This window comes from Felis catus, chromosome F2, assembly GCF_018350175.1.
Source record: "Felis catus isolate Fca126 chromosome F2, F.catus_Fca126_mat1.0, whole genome shotgun sequence".
NCBI lineage: Eukaryota > Metazoa > Chordata > Mammalia > Carnivora > Felidae > Felis > Felis catus.
This window is the reverse complement of record NC_058385.1, coordinates 77,091,869-77,108,520: the sequence shown is the minus strand read 5'-3', so window position 1 is coordinate 77,108,520 and position 16,652 is coordinate 77,091,869.

The following is a 16,652-nucleotide window of genomic DNA, read 5'->3' as shown; positions in this document are numbered from 1 at the left end:
TCAGCCCTGGTTCAGGCCACCATCATTGCAATGCTGGGCCTCTGCAATGGAATCCTAACCAGTATCTCTGGCCAGAGCAATTTAAAACTGCAAATCAGGTTTCCCCTCTCTAAGCTCTCTTATTTACATATTTACATGATTTATTTATTTTTCCGTCATGTGTAGGTCAGCTTCATGTGGAAAGAGACTTTAGCCTGTTCCAGGATAGCAGAGATGTTTAGAATATAGAGGCTAGAAGTGGACTTCCCTCAACGGATTCCTGATTTCACTTCTTAATAGTGTGTATGGCTGTGGTTAATTTGTTTAACCTGTATCTCTGCTCTAAAAAGTTAGTTATCAAGCGCCTAATTTAGCACATTGCCTAGTACATAGTGTTTTCCATTCATGGTATTGTTATAATTGTTAGTGTCATCCTCCCGTCTACGGGGTGATAGGCACACAGAAGGTACTGCACACATATGTATTAGCATAGTGCTTGGACCACAATCAGTGTTCGGCAAATGGACTTGTGTGCTTGCTGCTGTCGGTACTACTACTAAAAGATAATAATACCATTATTTATCATCAGCAACATTAACAATTCTGAATGTCAGGACTTTGAAAAGATGCCCAGAAATCAAGAACTCCACTATCTCTTGTGTTTCGTATTTTCTTTCTTCTCCACACACAGATATCCAATATCTACAAGGTAGTTTCAAGAAGCTGGAAATACGGAGATGAATAAACCAGAGTCCTTGTCTACAACGTTCACATTCCACTGCAGACAGAGGCATTTAAAACTCTCCCTGCTGTTACAGAGATGTGGAGAGAGAGCTGTGGAATCTTAAAGGGAGTCATTCCCAATTCTTCCTAAGGGGGGCAGAATGCTTTCACAGAGTAGGCCCCAAATGAATTGCAGTTGGAATGAAAATTAGGAATTCTTCAAGTAAAGGAGACAGAAAGGCAATTGTGGGAAGATAGAAGCAATTGTAGTGGTTAGAAAAATCACTATTCAGGGAGGCATGAGATATGGGGAGGGTTAACAACACTGTACAGGGAGCAGGAAACAGACTGTGGGGAATCAACTGCGTGCGGAGGTCAGCTTGGCCACCAGAGAGGTTTGGGGATGGAGTTTTATAATCCAGTCAATGAGGGGATATCAGAGGATTTGGGAATATGGAAGTCAAATGACCATATTGGAGCTAGTTACCTTGGATTCAATTCTTAATTTAATTCATCCATCATAATTAATTAAATAAGACTGGTACCTTTTGGGGGATGGGCGGGCAGAGCAGAATCAAGAATATCACTTTGAAAACTTTTTGCGATATTCGTAATTGGAACCGGGATGACATGGCTTCAGTGAGGAAGACAGAAAGGAAGCAGATTTTTCTAAATTTTTTTAACGTTTTTTTTATTTATTTTTGGGACAGAGAGAGACAGAGCATGAATGGGGGAGGGGCAGAGAGAGAGGGAGATGCAGAATCGGAAACAGGCTCCAGGCTCTGAGCCATCAGCCCAGAGCCTGACGCGGGGCTCGAACTCACGGACCGCGAGATCGTGACCTGGCTGAAGTCGGACGCTTAACCGACTGCGCCACCCAGGCGCCCCAAAAGGAAGCAGATTTTAAGAGAATTTGGGACAGAGGTTCAAAGAAACTTGGCAGCCCAGGGACACGGTTATTAAGAGAGAGAGAAAAAACCAAAGATACAGTGATATGTCTGTTTTGGAAGGTGGAATCTGTTTGCCAGTGGTGTGTATAGAGAACAAAAGATTAGAAATAGGTCAGTGGTACAGAAGTCTGAATTTGGAAAAGCTACTTTTGACCTGTGAGGCACGGGATCTGTAAATTTTAAATTTTAACTTGTTGCTCACTTATTAACTGCTTTTCTAGGTGAAGATGTTTGTGCAAAGGTTTATATGTAGGGCAACCATATCAGCTTGGTTAAGACAGTGCTGGGTTGTGATTTATTACCCTGGAATAATTATTAATCTCACCTCTTTCTCTTCACTAAAATCCTGGTTTGCATCATTATTATATGGTTCCTAAGTTATAAGGGAATGCAAAACTAAAGAACGGAGAACTTTCAGCCTCAACAGGGATTTATAATCTGGTATAGGAGGCAGACATGCTTGTTAATGTTTATTTATGTTTGGGAGAGGCAGACGGAACGTGAGCAGGGGAGGGGCAGAGAGAGAGGAGACTCAGAATCCAAAGCAGGCTCCAGGCTCCGAGCTGTCAGCACAGAGCCCGAAGTGGGGCTCGAACCCACGAACCGAACCGTGAGAATCATGACCTGAGCCGAAATCATATGCTTAACCGACTGAGCCGCCCAGGTGTCCCGGAGGCAGACCTAGTTGAATAAAATTAAATATAAATATTTCCAGATTGAAGAAAAACATGAATAAAACACGTCAGGATTCCTAAGTCAAAAGACGCTTTTAATTCCTGTCCTGGCTTCGTGGGCACTGCTCCTGGGATGCTGAGTCGGTAGATGATCCTTTGTACCAGGGCTCCTTGTTAAACGTCATTCCAGGAGGATGGCCACCAGTAAGGGTGGCGGTGATGCACTCTGGGAGGTACTGTGGGAATTTTCACAAAGGTGGTGTGACGTAGGCAGAACTGCCTGCACTTAGAGAGGAGGACTCCGAGGAGCTGGCGGGTAAAGTCACTTGTCACAGAGAGGCGGAGCCCAGATGCCTGTCGCCTGTGGTCAAAGCTTGCTGCCTTCCCGTTCTGCCAATTTCCTTCTTCTTTAGAGGGGGCGGCGGCCTCGTCGGGAGCGGCTGAGCGGAGACTTGTCGGGCACCGGGCCTCTGCAGTGAGAGCCTGGAAGGAAAGAGGCCTCTCACCGGGGAAGGTGATTGCCGTTGACGCAAACGTGACTGAGACCCACTCAAAGTCAATGCGGCTGAGCTGACATAATATTCGAAGTGATCCTGGAGGATGCTAATAATCAACAGTGTCAAAAGTGGCATTCAGATCAAGCAAAATTAAAATACTCGAGCTGTCAGATGTGACTGCGTTAATAAATCATTAAAAAGGAAATCTGAGGCAAGGGCTGCCCCTGCCGTGAGGTGGAAAAAAAGAAAAACAAAAAACAAAAAACAAAAAACCCAGCTGCATTCCACTTTCTCGGAGACACTCTGTCCCTTCCTTAAAGGGAATCTGTTACTTTTGGCTGTTGAGGGTTCTGATCCGAAGAAGCACATTTATTGCCTGAGCAAATGGCTACACGTGGCACAGCCATTTACTTCCTGAGACTTAATTGGACCCTCGAAAAGAGTGACGAGCAGAAGCCATTCGCTGAACAACTACTTCTTGATTTTAGGCTCAGACAAACACAGTAACAAGCGCTGTGTGTATAGAAGTGAATGACGCACACCCCCCTGGCCTCGAGACGCAGCGACCAAGTTGACTCTAAGCCTTTGTATTAAACTTAGTAAATGATACAATAGTTAACATCCAAAGAGTAAGGATATTTGAGGAAACCAGGGAAGGATTGCATATGGCCTCTGATTTGGCCCTTACAACTCTCTTTGAGAAGTAAAGGAAACAATTCTGCCAAAATTTTAAAATAGAATTTCAGGGATCCTACTCAATGGGGTGACCATAGCACTTATCATCCGTTTCACTCAGCTTGTGCTGCTGTAAGAAAACACCATAAACTGGGGGGTTATCAACCACAAAAACCTATTTCTCATAGTTCTGGAGGCTGGAAGTCAGAGATCACGGTGCCAGCACAGTCAGGTTTCGGGGAGTGTCCGGTTCCTGCTTTGCAGATGGTGCCTTTTCAGGATGGCCTCACATGGTGGGGGATGGGCCGGGAGGGAGCTCTCCCCTGTCTCTTCTATATATATAGGGCGCTAATCCCGTTTATGAGGTGTTCACTATAATTGCCTCCCAGAGGCCTCACCTCCTACCTAACGCCATCATTTTGGGGGGCTCAGATTTCAACATATAAATCTGGAGGGAGGCACACACATTCGGTTCATAAATCATCCATACTGGGCTTGTAAGAAAGAAAAGAGATATTAATGACCACAGCAGGACAATAGATATAAACTGGCACTGTCCCCACAAAATAGATATGCAGGAACAGTTGTGAGTCATTGGACTCCATATGAGACAGCATCACTCTTTAGGAACCTAGGATAGATTTTTTTGGTTCGGTAGGTACATAATGTAAGAGCCACATAGCTTATTCAAAATGTGGGGTGTGTGTGTGTGTGTGTGTGTGTGTGTGTGTGTGTGTGTGTGTGTTTCCTATGACCCTAGTGTTATAATTTGATGACGTTTGAGTACTTCTTCTCTCAGGGTAATATCCTTACCTATCCACTTCTTACTATGATAGGATGTAGGAGAGGCCTCTGACGACTGCTTACATTAAGGCCTTAGTCCAGTTGTAACCCTCGCTTAATCAGCCACTGGCTTTCCCCAGAGGATTTTGGACCCCCATTTAAAGAGATCACCAGCAGATTCTCTTGCTGGACCACAGACCCTATAAGAAATTCACCGTATTTGTTTCATGTCATCTCTCATCCAGAGAGTTTACAATCTGGATTCCATGTTCCCTGGGCTCCTTCTCCATTAATGCCTACTATAACATTCAGCAACAGTAGAAGTATCCTTGTATATTATGGTTGTATGTCAATTCTATTATCAATATCACAATGATACGATGAAATTATGGCTTTCCTTTTCTGTTACAGCCGTCAGGGAAATTTCTGGACGTGAGGAACTGGGGCTGAAACCTAAAGGCAGATGGTGGGTTCTCTAGAATCCCTGGTCCGCAGGTTAAACTCACATGTGGTCCTGCTTCACTGAAGCCAAGTCGACACAGGTATGTTATTCCTGTAACCTCTGGTGACATGGACATTTTTAAAAGTGCTACTCTGAGAAAATCACTCAAACCATGGTGGATGCTAGTTCAACAAAAGATTTGGGTTCTGTATCATTCACATACTCCATTTTTATTTTGGAGGTTTAAAAAAATCCTTTCTTGAGATATAAATAAAGATTTAATGGGACCTTTAAATATTAAATACCTCCCTTCTGTATAACATGTTCCAAAATGCCTCAATGAAAAAAAGGCTGAAAAATTTCACATATCCTGTGAGTCCTGTTTTCGACTAATGCTGTCTCATATTCAGCCACATCCTTCCATAACTACGAAATGCTGTGAAATATCTTCCACGGGGATATAATGAGACACATAATGTCCACATTATTTCCACCTTACATTTCTGTTCCTTGAAACATGGAGTTTCTCATCTCGACCTCCCTGTGGTGGTTTTAAATATGACCCTCACATCCTTTGAAAGTTGGTACCTGAGGAGCTTCCTCTGTCCTGGATTTGATTGATAGGATTTCATCCTATCAATCATTGCAATAATTTATACTGCATTATTTATACATATGTAAATAATGTGTGGCCAGTGGGATGACTGTGGCAGTTTTCAATGATGGTCTCAAAATTCTTTGAGGATTCACTTGGAACACATGGATTATGGTTCCCGTCCCCTTGAACCTGGGCTCCATGACTGATTTACCAGCAGAATACAGTAGAAGTTATACCCTTCCATGTTGGGGACCCAGGCCTCTGGGAACACTTCACACTAAGAGTCCAACTTCCATGTTGTGAAAAAGCCCAAACTAGCCCACAAAGACAGACCACACCAAAAATAGAGCTTCCGGCCAAGAGCCCTAGTTGACATCTGAGCGGATAGCCCAGATCAGTCACCAAGCATGTGAGGACTCATTCAGATGACTCGCCTCCCAGCTTTTGAGTCTTCCCAGATGAAATTCTAGATATTATAGGGCAGATATAAGCCATATATGGAGTGCCTCATCTGAGTTCCTGACCCAGTGAAAGTGTGAGAGATAACAAAATTATTGCTAAAGTCAGTAATTTTGAGGTGGTGGGTTGCACAGAATACTTAGTAATGCTAATGTATTTCAAAAGTCACTTATCTACCAGAAAAAAAGGGAAGTTTATTATTTCCATCATTGGGATTTCAAGCTTCAGAAAGGCTGTCTTCACTTTTTTGGCTCTGAATCTTACTCTCTTTATTTTCCGTCTAATAATGTGATGGGACAAATCTGACTGTAAAAATAAAAACTATTGAAACTGTATTATTTTCTTTCTTTCTTTAGTCAATAATGACAATTGCTCATATAGTAAAGAATATATTGTATTGAATTAAAAAATGTGTGATCTGACCGATAGATTTGTGGAAATCCATCGTAAGAATAAAGTGCAATATAAAGTTTAGACATTCCCATCAATATTCCCATTGCGTTAAAACAGTGTGTGAAATAAATAACCTTTATGATTTATGTGTATTTCAAGGCATCTTATTTTAGAAGACGTCTACTGAATATGTTTAACCTAATCATTCAATGTGCTTTCATCGTAACACATCTCCTGTTTATTTTTTTTAAGTTTATTTATTTATTTTGAGAGAGAGAGAGAGAGCCAGCACGAGTCGGGTAAGGGTAGAGAGAATCCCAAGAAGGTTCCACACTGTCAGCACAGAGTCGGATGTGGGGCTTGAGCTCATGGAACTGGGAGACCATGACCTGAGCCGAGGTCATGACCTGAGTCGAGATCAAGAGTCGGGCACTTAACTGACTGAACCACCCAGGTGCCCCAATACATTTTCTTTTTCGTTTTTTTAAATTTATTTTTATTAATTTATTTTTATTTCTTTGACAATTCTTTTATTTTTTTCTTTTATTGTTTTAATATGAAATTTATTGTCTAATTGGTTTCCATACAACACCCAGGGCTCATCCCAACAGGTGCCCTCCTCAATGCCCCTCCCCCACCCTCCTCTCCCTCCCCCCCCCCCCCATCAACCCTCAGTTTGTTCTCAGTTTTTAAGAGTCTCTTATGCTTTGGCTCTCTCCCACTCTAACCTCTTTTTATTTTCCTTCCCCTCCCCCGTGGGTTTCTGTTAAGTTTCTCAGGATCCACATAAGAGTGAAAACATGGTATCTGTCTTTCTCTGTGTGACTTATTTCACTTAGCATAACACTTTCTAGTTCCATCCACGTTGCTACAAGAGGCCATATTTCATTCTTTCTCATTGCCACGTAGTATTCCATTGTATATAAACCACAATTTCTTTGTCCATTCATCAGTTGATGGACATTTAGGCTCTTTCCATAATTTGGCTATTGTTGAGAGTGCTGCTATAAACATTGGGGTACAAGTGCCCCTATGCATCAGTGCTCCTGTGTCCCTTGGGTAAATTCCTAGCAGTGCTATTGCTGGGTCATAGGGTAGATCTATTTGTAACTTTTTGAGGAACCTCCACACTGTTTTCCAGAGTGGCTGCACCAGTTTGCATTCCCACCAACAGTGCAAGAGGGTTCCCATTTCTCCACATCCTCGCCAGCATCTAGAGTCTCCTGATGTGTTCATTTTAGCCACTCTGACTGGCGTGAGGTGATATCTGAGTGTGGTTTTGATTTGTATTTCCCTGATGAGGAGCGACGTTGAGCATCTTTTCATGTGCCTGTTGGCCATCTGGATATCTTCTTTAGAGAAGTGTCTATTTATGTTTTCTGCCCATTTCTTCACTGGATTATTTGATTTTTGGGTGTGGAGTTTGGTGAGTTCTTTATAGATTTTAGATACTAGCCCTTTGTCTGATATGTCATTTGCAAATATCTTTTCCCATTCCATCGGTTGCCTTTTAGTTTTGTTGATTGTTTCCTTTGCAGTGCAGAAGGTTTTTATCTTCATGAGGTCCCGGTAGTTCCTTTTTGCTTTTAATTCCCTTGCCTTTGGAGGTGTGTCAAGTAAGAAATTGCTGCGGCTGAGGTCAGAGAGGTTTTTTCCTGCTTTCTCCTCTAGGGTTTTGATGGTTTCCTGTCTCACATTTAGGTCCTTTATCCATTTTGAGTTTATTTTTGTGAGTGGTGTAAGAAAGTGGTCTAGTTTCATTCTTCTGCATGTTGCTGTCCAGTTCTCCCAGCACCATTTGTGAAAGAGACTGTCTTTTTTCCATTGGATATTCTTTCCTGCTTTGTCAAAATTAGTTGGCCATACTTTTGTGGGTCCAATTCTGGAGTCTCTATTCTATTCCATTGGTCTATGTGTCTGTTTTTGTGCCAATACCATGCTGTCTTGATGATTACAGCTTTGTAGTAGAGGCTAAAGTCTGGGATTGTGATGCCTCCTGCTTTGGTCTTCTTCTTCAATATTACTTTGCCCAATACATCTTCTTTTTAAACCATAGAGATGAACTGTGTCTTTAAGGCAGTGTACATTTCTTTTCCTTCTTTCCTTCTTCTTTCCTCCCTCCCTTCCTCCCTTTCTTCCTTCTCTTTGTTTTCATTTAAAGATCACCTGAATCAGAAACAAGTCGGCATGCATTTTTTAATTAAAATTTTTTTTAATTTAGAGATTATTTCAAATTCACATTCATCTGTAAGAAGTAATGCAGGGAGACCCCATGAACCTTTTACCCAGTTTCACCCCATGGCAACATTTTGTCAAACTACGGCACAATATCACAACAAGGTTATTGACATCCATACAGTCAAATTGCAGGACATTCCTATCACCACCGAGTGATCATGTTACCTGCTTTTAGCCACACTACTTGCCTCCCCTCCTACCCTCTCCTTAACGCTTGGCAACAATTAATTTGTTTTCCATTTGTATAATTATTTCATTTGGATAACGTTCTAGAAATACAATAATATGGTAAGTAACCTTTTAAGGCTGGCTTCTTTCACTCAGCATAATTCTCTGGAGAGTTACACGGGTTGCTGCCTTTATTAATACTTCATTCCATTTTATTGCTGAGTGGTGCTCCATGGCACGGACACACTACAGTTTGTGTCACTATATGAGGACATCTGGATTGGTCTTCGTTCGGGGCTATTACAAATTAAGTTGTTAAAACCATTTGTGTACAGGTTTTAAAATGAATGTAAGTTTTTTGTTTTTTGCTTTATGTATGGGATAACTGCCTATGGATGCAACTGATGGATTATATGGTGTTTACCTCCTTAGTTTCTAAAAAACCTGCCAAAATGTACTCTGGGGAGGCTGTCCTCTGTCAACATTCCTACCAGCCACCAGCCACGTGTGAGTGATCAAAATTTTTTTCACGTTCTTCCCAGCATTTGATGTGGTCACTATTTTTAATTTTAGGTTTTCTGATAGGTTTGCTGTGATATCTGATTGCGGTTTTAATTTGCATTTCCCTAACGGCTAATGATATTGAAAATCTTTTCATGTGCTTATTACCCCTGGTACATGCATTTTGGTGAAATTTCTGTTCATGTTTTGTACCCCTCTGTATATTTGGGGTTAAAAGATTTTTTCATTAATTCTCTCTCTCTTTTTTTAACTATTTGATACTTGAGAGTTCTTTATATATTCCAGATACTATATATCTTCTCCAGATATATAGCTTGCAAATATTTTTTCCACTCTGTAACTAAGTTTTCTCTGTTTTTTACAGGGTCTTTTGTAGGGCAAACATTTAAAAACAATTTTTTTAATGTTTTTTTCATTTTTGAGAGACAAAGCATGAGTGGGGGAAGGGCAGAGAGAGAGAGACAGAGAGAGAGAGAGAGAGACAGAATCCAAAGCAGGCTCCAGGCTCTGAGCTGTCAGCACAGAACCAGTCGCAAGGCTGAACTCACACTGTGAGATCATGACCTGAGCCAAAGTCGGATGGTTAACCCACTGAGCAACCCAGGCGCTTCAGGGCAAACAGTTTTTAATGTTGATAAAGTACAATTTATCTATTTCTGTCAGAGATTTTATCAGATTGGTGCTCTTTTTCATAAATGTTGGTAAAATACTCCCATGAAAACATCTGGGTCTGAAAATTTCTTTCTGTAGACTTTTGAAATTACAAATATGATATCCTTAAAAACTATAAGACTATTTAAGTTTTCTATTTCATATTGGGTGAAATATGGTAGTTTCTGTTTTTTAATAAATTAGTTCATTTCAGCTAAGTTGTCAAAATTTTGTATTTTCATTGTCATTCAGCTCAATGCGTTTTTAAAATTTCCCTTGAGACTTCGTCTTCATTTCCTGAAATATTTAGAAGTGTGTTATTTAGTCTCCAGCTGTTTGGCAGTTTCCTTTTAACTTTATGTGATTAATTCCGTAGTTTGACTTCAGTATGGTCAGAGAAGACATTCTGTATGATTTCAATTCTTTTAAATTTATCAGGATTTGTTTTATGTCCCAGGATATGCTCTATCGGGGTATATGTTCCTTGTGCACCTGAAAATAATGTGTTTTCTGCTGTTGTGTGAAGTGGTCTATAAATGTAATGCACATCTTGCTGGTTGGTGGTGTTTATGAGTTTTTCTATGTTCTTGTTGACTTTTTGCCCGGTTCTATCAGTTGTTCCAAAACAGATGTTGAAATCTCCAAGTACAATTGTGGCTTGTCTATTTAGCCTTTCAGTTTTATCTGCTTTTGCTTCACATATTTTGAAGCTATATGATTTGATGCATCTACCTTAGGATTGCTATATATCCCTTGAGAGTTTGACTCTTGTATCATTATATAATCTTCTTCTCTGTCTCTGGTGATTTGCTTTACCCTGACATCTGGTTTATTTGATATTAATATGGCCAGTCCTGCTTTTTTTTTCACGTAATATTATCATAATATATCTGTTCCTGTTTTTTTTTTTTTTTTTACTTTCAACCTTTTTATGTTGTTATATTTGAAGTGAGTTTCAGGGTGCCTGGGTGGCTCAGTTGGGTGAGCGTCTGTCTCTTGATTTTAGCTCAGGTCATGATCTCACAGTTTGTGTCATCGATCTCTGCATCAGGCTCTGTGCTGACAACATGGAACCTGCTTGGGATTCTCTCTGTCCCTCTTTCTGCCCCTCCCCCTGGCATGCTCTCTCTGTCTCTGTCTCTCTCAAAATAAAGAAATAAACTTAAATAAAAAAAGAAGCACGTGTCTCGTAGACAACATATTGTTAGGTCATGTGTTTTAATCCATTCTACAATTCTGTGTCTTTAAAGATGAAAGGACAATAGCAGAATGGGAATCAAAGAAACACTTTAGTAACATCTTAACCAAATAATTTTCTAAACAAGGAGCTCTGATATGAACTGGATTGGAGCACATCTTTAAGTTAGTTTGCAGACTTAAGCTATGCTTCCTACCCCTACTGTAGCTGAATCTTGGGCATCCTCAGGCACACAAGTGGAAGGAGGGAGAGACTGAGGTGCAACATGGACTCTGGTCTAACACTCCACTCAGCTTACGTGTACGTACACAACATGGAGAAGTGAGATGGCTGTGTCTGTGCCTAGGTGACCTTGTCCCAGCCCCTCTGAAAAGAATGCTGATTCCCAGTGGGTCAAGATTCTGCTTTCTGATGAAGTATGGTCCCCCAAATGTCATGCCCCAAGGCAATGAGATAATTAGTTAGCACTAAATAGGTAGAGGTGTAGGAGACGGGTGAGGAAAATTTAAGAATCTTCTGACACGAGACATTTTTCTTATGGTTGACTTTTTATTTTTCAGACTAAACTTCAGAACTTTACATTTTCCCCTGTTATTTTTCACTTCAGATCATCTTTCTAGACATGCAGAGTTTCCAGTAGATTTATGGATTCCATTGTCTTTCTTCTCTACTTCCCTTTTTCACACATGGCATCCCAGGGCTTTCCTGAGAAGACTGGGTACCTATGGCTCCTTCCTATGGCAGAAGCGTGGCTTTAATTAAAAACCTTACACATGCACTCATTCTGGGCTAAATGGCAGCATTCATATGCCTGATATAATCATCAACGGACTCTTTCCTCTCTTAAAATGAGCTTTTTGGACACTGCAGCAACTTGGCGATGGTGGAGATCAAAGTGAGTGGTTCATCACCGCACCCCGGGGGATCCAGGCCCCCAGTCCAAGTTGGCACAAGAGACCAAGACCAGCAAAGTCACTCAGATAAACTTTTGATGATTCTTCAAGAACCACTTAAATCGAGAGTACATTTATACCAAGAACCAGTAAGTCCAGAGTAGATTTATACCAGGAATCACATGATCACATCCGGATATCTCCTAGGAAGTCCCAAGTGGACGTGTGCCCCTTGTGCTATGTATAATTAATCAACAACTGATCAAAAAAACTCTATTCCAGAAATGTATTTTGTCAACAGATATTTATTCCTCTTAGCAAGACCCCACGAAAACCAGGGTCATCATCCTCTCTCGGTAAACAGAAAAAACATCGTTTCATGGCAAGTATATTCATACTTAAAGTTTTTAATTACTTTAATCAGAACACCAAACGAACTTCAGAGTGGAATGAGATGAATGGTATATGGACTACAAAAGATAGGAGCTTAAATGACTCACTCAAGACAATGTTATTTAGAAGGGATAGTGCCTGAATTTGAAACCATGTCTAACTTAATGTGTCTCTTAAATATGTGTTAAAATGGACAATGGAATCAGAAGGAGGGAGACCCTTTTCTCAAAGACTGCATGATGAGAAGCACATGGGCCTTTTGCTGGGTACCAGGTAACGTATCAGATTAAATATCCACAACCGCAAGAAGAGTGGGAGGGGGCAAAATAAAATGGGGGATAAGTAGAAATAGTGACTTAAACACACTGAGTGAATAAAAATGATTTTGTTAAGCTTTTGTAATACTCCAAGTATTGTACAAACTCTGTGACCTTTCTTGGAGCCTCCAAGATAGAAACCATGGTATACATAGTAATAGGGTGACCAACTCACCCAGGTTTAACTGGAACTGTTCCAGGTTTAGCCCTGAAAGCTCATATTCTGGGAAATTCCCAATCCTATGCAAACTGGGACTGCTGGCCAGTGTATGTAAGAGAGGAAGGTTGAGAAATAAATGGGATGATTGGGCCCAGTTAGCAGTCCTGTCTAAGACTTCCATATTTGTTATGTTGCCTCAACTCTCTGGCTCTCAGTTTCTTTTATCCATTAAATGTAGATCTCTTTACCCAGTTCAGGTGAAAAAGTGTAAGCCCAATGCAAGATCGCCTCTGTGATAAGGGTTTCACCTGGTGGTCTCTCAACATTTTGTGTTTTCAAGGCTTAAAAGACATTGCAGGGTCAAACATCACAGAGGTATGTCTACTCAAGGTGTATTTGGGAGGTGAGGGCTCATCAAAGCAGGGATGAAAGAACCTCATTGAGGAGTCCTGTCTGGGAGGGAGGGAGGTGAGAGAATGGAAAGCAATGTCAGGTCCGAGACTCAGGAACTGCAGAGATCTGTTTCCTGCTTGCCTGCCGCCCCTTGGTTGTGGAATGGCTCGACAGAGTCAGCAGTGGCTTTGCACGAGGACTTGTGGCCTCTGAGAGCTTCGTGGCCATCTCCGTACCAGCATTCTGAGAGCTGAGGGCTTAATTATGGTGCCCTGTGGAGGATGGAGGGAGCTAAGGAAGGACGGTGCCCACCACTCACTGGAGACCACCTCCTTTCCTATTTTGTATGCGTGGTCTTAGTTCCCAAGGAAGACAGGGGGACCCCAATAATGTAATGGATTGAATTAGTCACCACCTTGGTCAGTGGGTGCTCAGATTCAATTTGATTGAAAACAAATAGAGTGAGTCTCCATGGATCTAAAAACTGTAAGACAAAATGTTACCATCTACTCAAAGAAAAATAAGACATTTTCCTAGACCACAAAAATCCCTAGAGAATAAGTTAGAAAAAAGACACATATACAGTTAATTACCACTTAAAAAGGTGAAATAAGATTCGTCAACTTGTAAGGGGAGCGGGGAGAGCTGAGTAAGGAACTCTCTAACTGTAAATTTCCAGATAGAAAGGTGGGTAGGGCAGCCCGGTAATTCTCTCCCATGGTAATTCCTGGGGCAAAGACCTCCTCTGAGGTCAGGCAAAACAGCTAGATGGAGAGATGAAAAGCACACACTAAATACCATGTTTATGCCTAAGAGAAGAAACACAAACACACAGGAACAATATTCAACTCTCCATCTCTCTCCTTTTTCTAAAGAAGTCCCTCCCAGGGTAAGGAGAGCAGGGAATAGCTCCCTTGCAGGCTACTTTCACAGGTAAGTGTCACTTTGGAATGTGCTAGTCCCTAGGACCTGAGGAATAAAAACCCACCACAGACCCCATCCAATGGCAGAAAGTCACTTTGTTCCAAAGGGGCTTCTTTTAACCACATTTGTTACCATCTGTTGCTGAGTCCATGGAAAGTGTAGGAGTTAGCCTTCCCTTCACAGCACTGGAAAAGAATTCTCCCCAGGAAACTTCCTTCTAAGGAAAGATTTAAAATAAAACTCCCTGAGTGATAACCATAGCCGAGAAGAGGTAGAATTGGTCTGATGTTTTGTCTAAAATATTTAGAGTAATTGACAAGAGGGAGGGAGGGAGGGAGGGAGGAAGGAAGGGAGAGAGAGAGAGAGAGAGAGAGAGGGAGAGAGAGAGCGAGCTAGCACAGGAGGAGTGCCTGAGTTGAATGATTGATAATGGAACATTTCTAATCACATCAGCCCTTTCCAGAGAAGACAGGTCATGGGACTTATAGATCCACAGCTACAAGTTTAAGAGTTTTTGACAAATAGCTATAATTTAAAATACAATTATTAAAAGATAAGACAGATGTGAACAGCCTCTTTCTTTTTTCGTGTAGGGGATTTTGCTGCCACAGTGGTTCAGGGTTGGTAAAGTCAGATCACAAAGTACTAAAACCAGCCACGCTGAGGTTGCCTTTAACTCCATGGGGAGAAAAATGTATGCCCTCTTATTTTCTATCCTCTAATGATGACTTATTTTAAAATAATATTATATATAATAAAATATTATTTTCTGGCTGTAAATGGCATAGTTTTCCTTTTAGAAGAAAATAAAAGTAAAATATAAAATAAAAATAAATGAAATATAAAATAAACTCTCATCCACAATCCACTGTCAGAATTAATTGCTGCCATAACATTTTCCTATAAGTAGTTTTATATAGTTGAGATTTTGCATCACCCGTGTAGCCACCTGATTTTGTCCTGACTTAATACTAAAAGGCAAATATTTTGCAATCCCATAAAAATACTTTCTACACTTAATATCTTCAAAATATCCTATTGTGACTTTTGAATTTTGTACGCATGTTTTTAAATTTAATAAAAGAAGAAATTCACTAACAAAATATGCTTTCTAAGATTGCTGTGATGAATTTACTTTGCTCACTACAGTAAGTAATTCTCTGAGAAATTAATTTTATTGTATAACATTTGTTTTGTCAAATTGCTTTCTGAAACTTCTGCATTTGTTCTGTACCTTCCCCCATAGTCCATCAAGCAAGAAATAATTTCATATTGGAAAAGTCAAGCTTTGAACCTTATAGTACAGCATAATGTTTCCCTGACCCAAGTTCCTGAATAATTTCACCACAGGGTGAATTACTAACTAGCAAAGACATATTCAGGTTTGGAAAAGTGTCTTTCAGTTCAGTTGAGTCTATCAGGTTTCCCATTTGAATCCTACCACTCTTAAAATTCCATTTTCCCTTAAAAGTTTGGTTTTGGTAATGGTGGATTGCTATTAGAAAAATGAAGATTGCTGATTCAGAGAAGAGAAATGTTCACTGTTACCATTTTTCTTACTAATGATAATACTAATGATAGCTAATTTGTACTGTTTATTACATGCAGGCACCGTACTAAGGACTATATATCTATAGATCTATACCTATGTATCTATCATCTATCTGGTCTATCTATCTATCTAGCTATCATCTATCTTGGCTAGCTAGCTAGCTAGCTATCAAATCTCCAGATGTAATTCCCACAGTAAGTAGTGTTATTTCGGATTTATGACTTCAGAAAATGTGTCTCAGAGAGGTTGACTTCCTTTTTAAAGTCACACAGCCACAGAACTCAGTAAGATTTAAGCCAGGCATAATGACAGCAGAATCCATGCTCTCGTAGAGTATTGGGTTTAAAGCACAAATTAAGCAATGTCTGTTTCAGTAAGGCTATGGATGTGTAAAAGGTCATTCATTGGATTTCTTAGAGTTTTATCTTTAAAATTGCCCTTGATGGCCAGGAGAAAAGGAAGAGAATTAGTTTTCCTCTAATACACCTTAGATGTTTTTTTTTCTTTGAGACAGGAGTGTAAACATTTGTGGGGACTATACCTACTTATCCAAATACTCATGTTCTTTCTATCAATCATGATTAACTCTTTAGATGGCAAGTTCTGTGAATCTGGTTATTTCCTTAGTAACCACCTAGAAGGTGAGATCTGGATAGATTTGTTTTAGGAAAAGAACCACCGTTTCTCAGTGGAGAGATGAGATGGTATGAAGGGTTATATAAAAGCGGTTCTTTTTTTTTTTAAGACTTCAAATTATTTTATTTTTACATTTTTTATTTTTATTTTTTTAATATGAAATTTATTGTCAAGTTGATTTCCATACAACACCCAGTGCTCATCCCAACAGGTGCCCTCCTCAGTACCCATCACCCACCCCCCCACCCCCCACTCCCCATCAACCCTCAGATTGTTCTCAGTTTTTGAGTCTCTTATGGTTTGGCTCCCTCCCTCTCTAACTTTCTTTGTTTTCCTTCCCCTCCCCCAGGGTCTTCTGTTAAGTTTCTCAGGATCCACATAAGAGTGAAAACATATGGTATCTGTCTTTCTCTTACGACTTATTTCTAGGGATT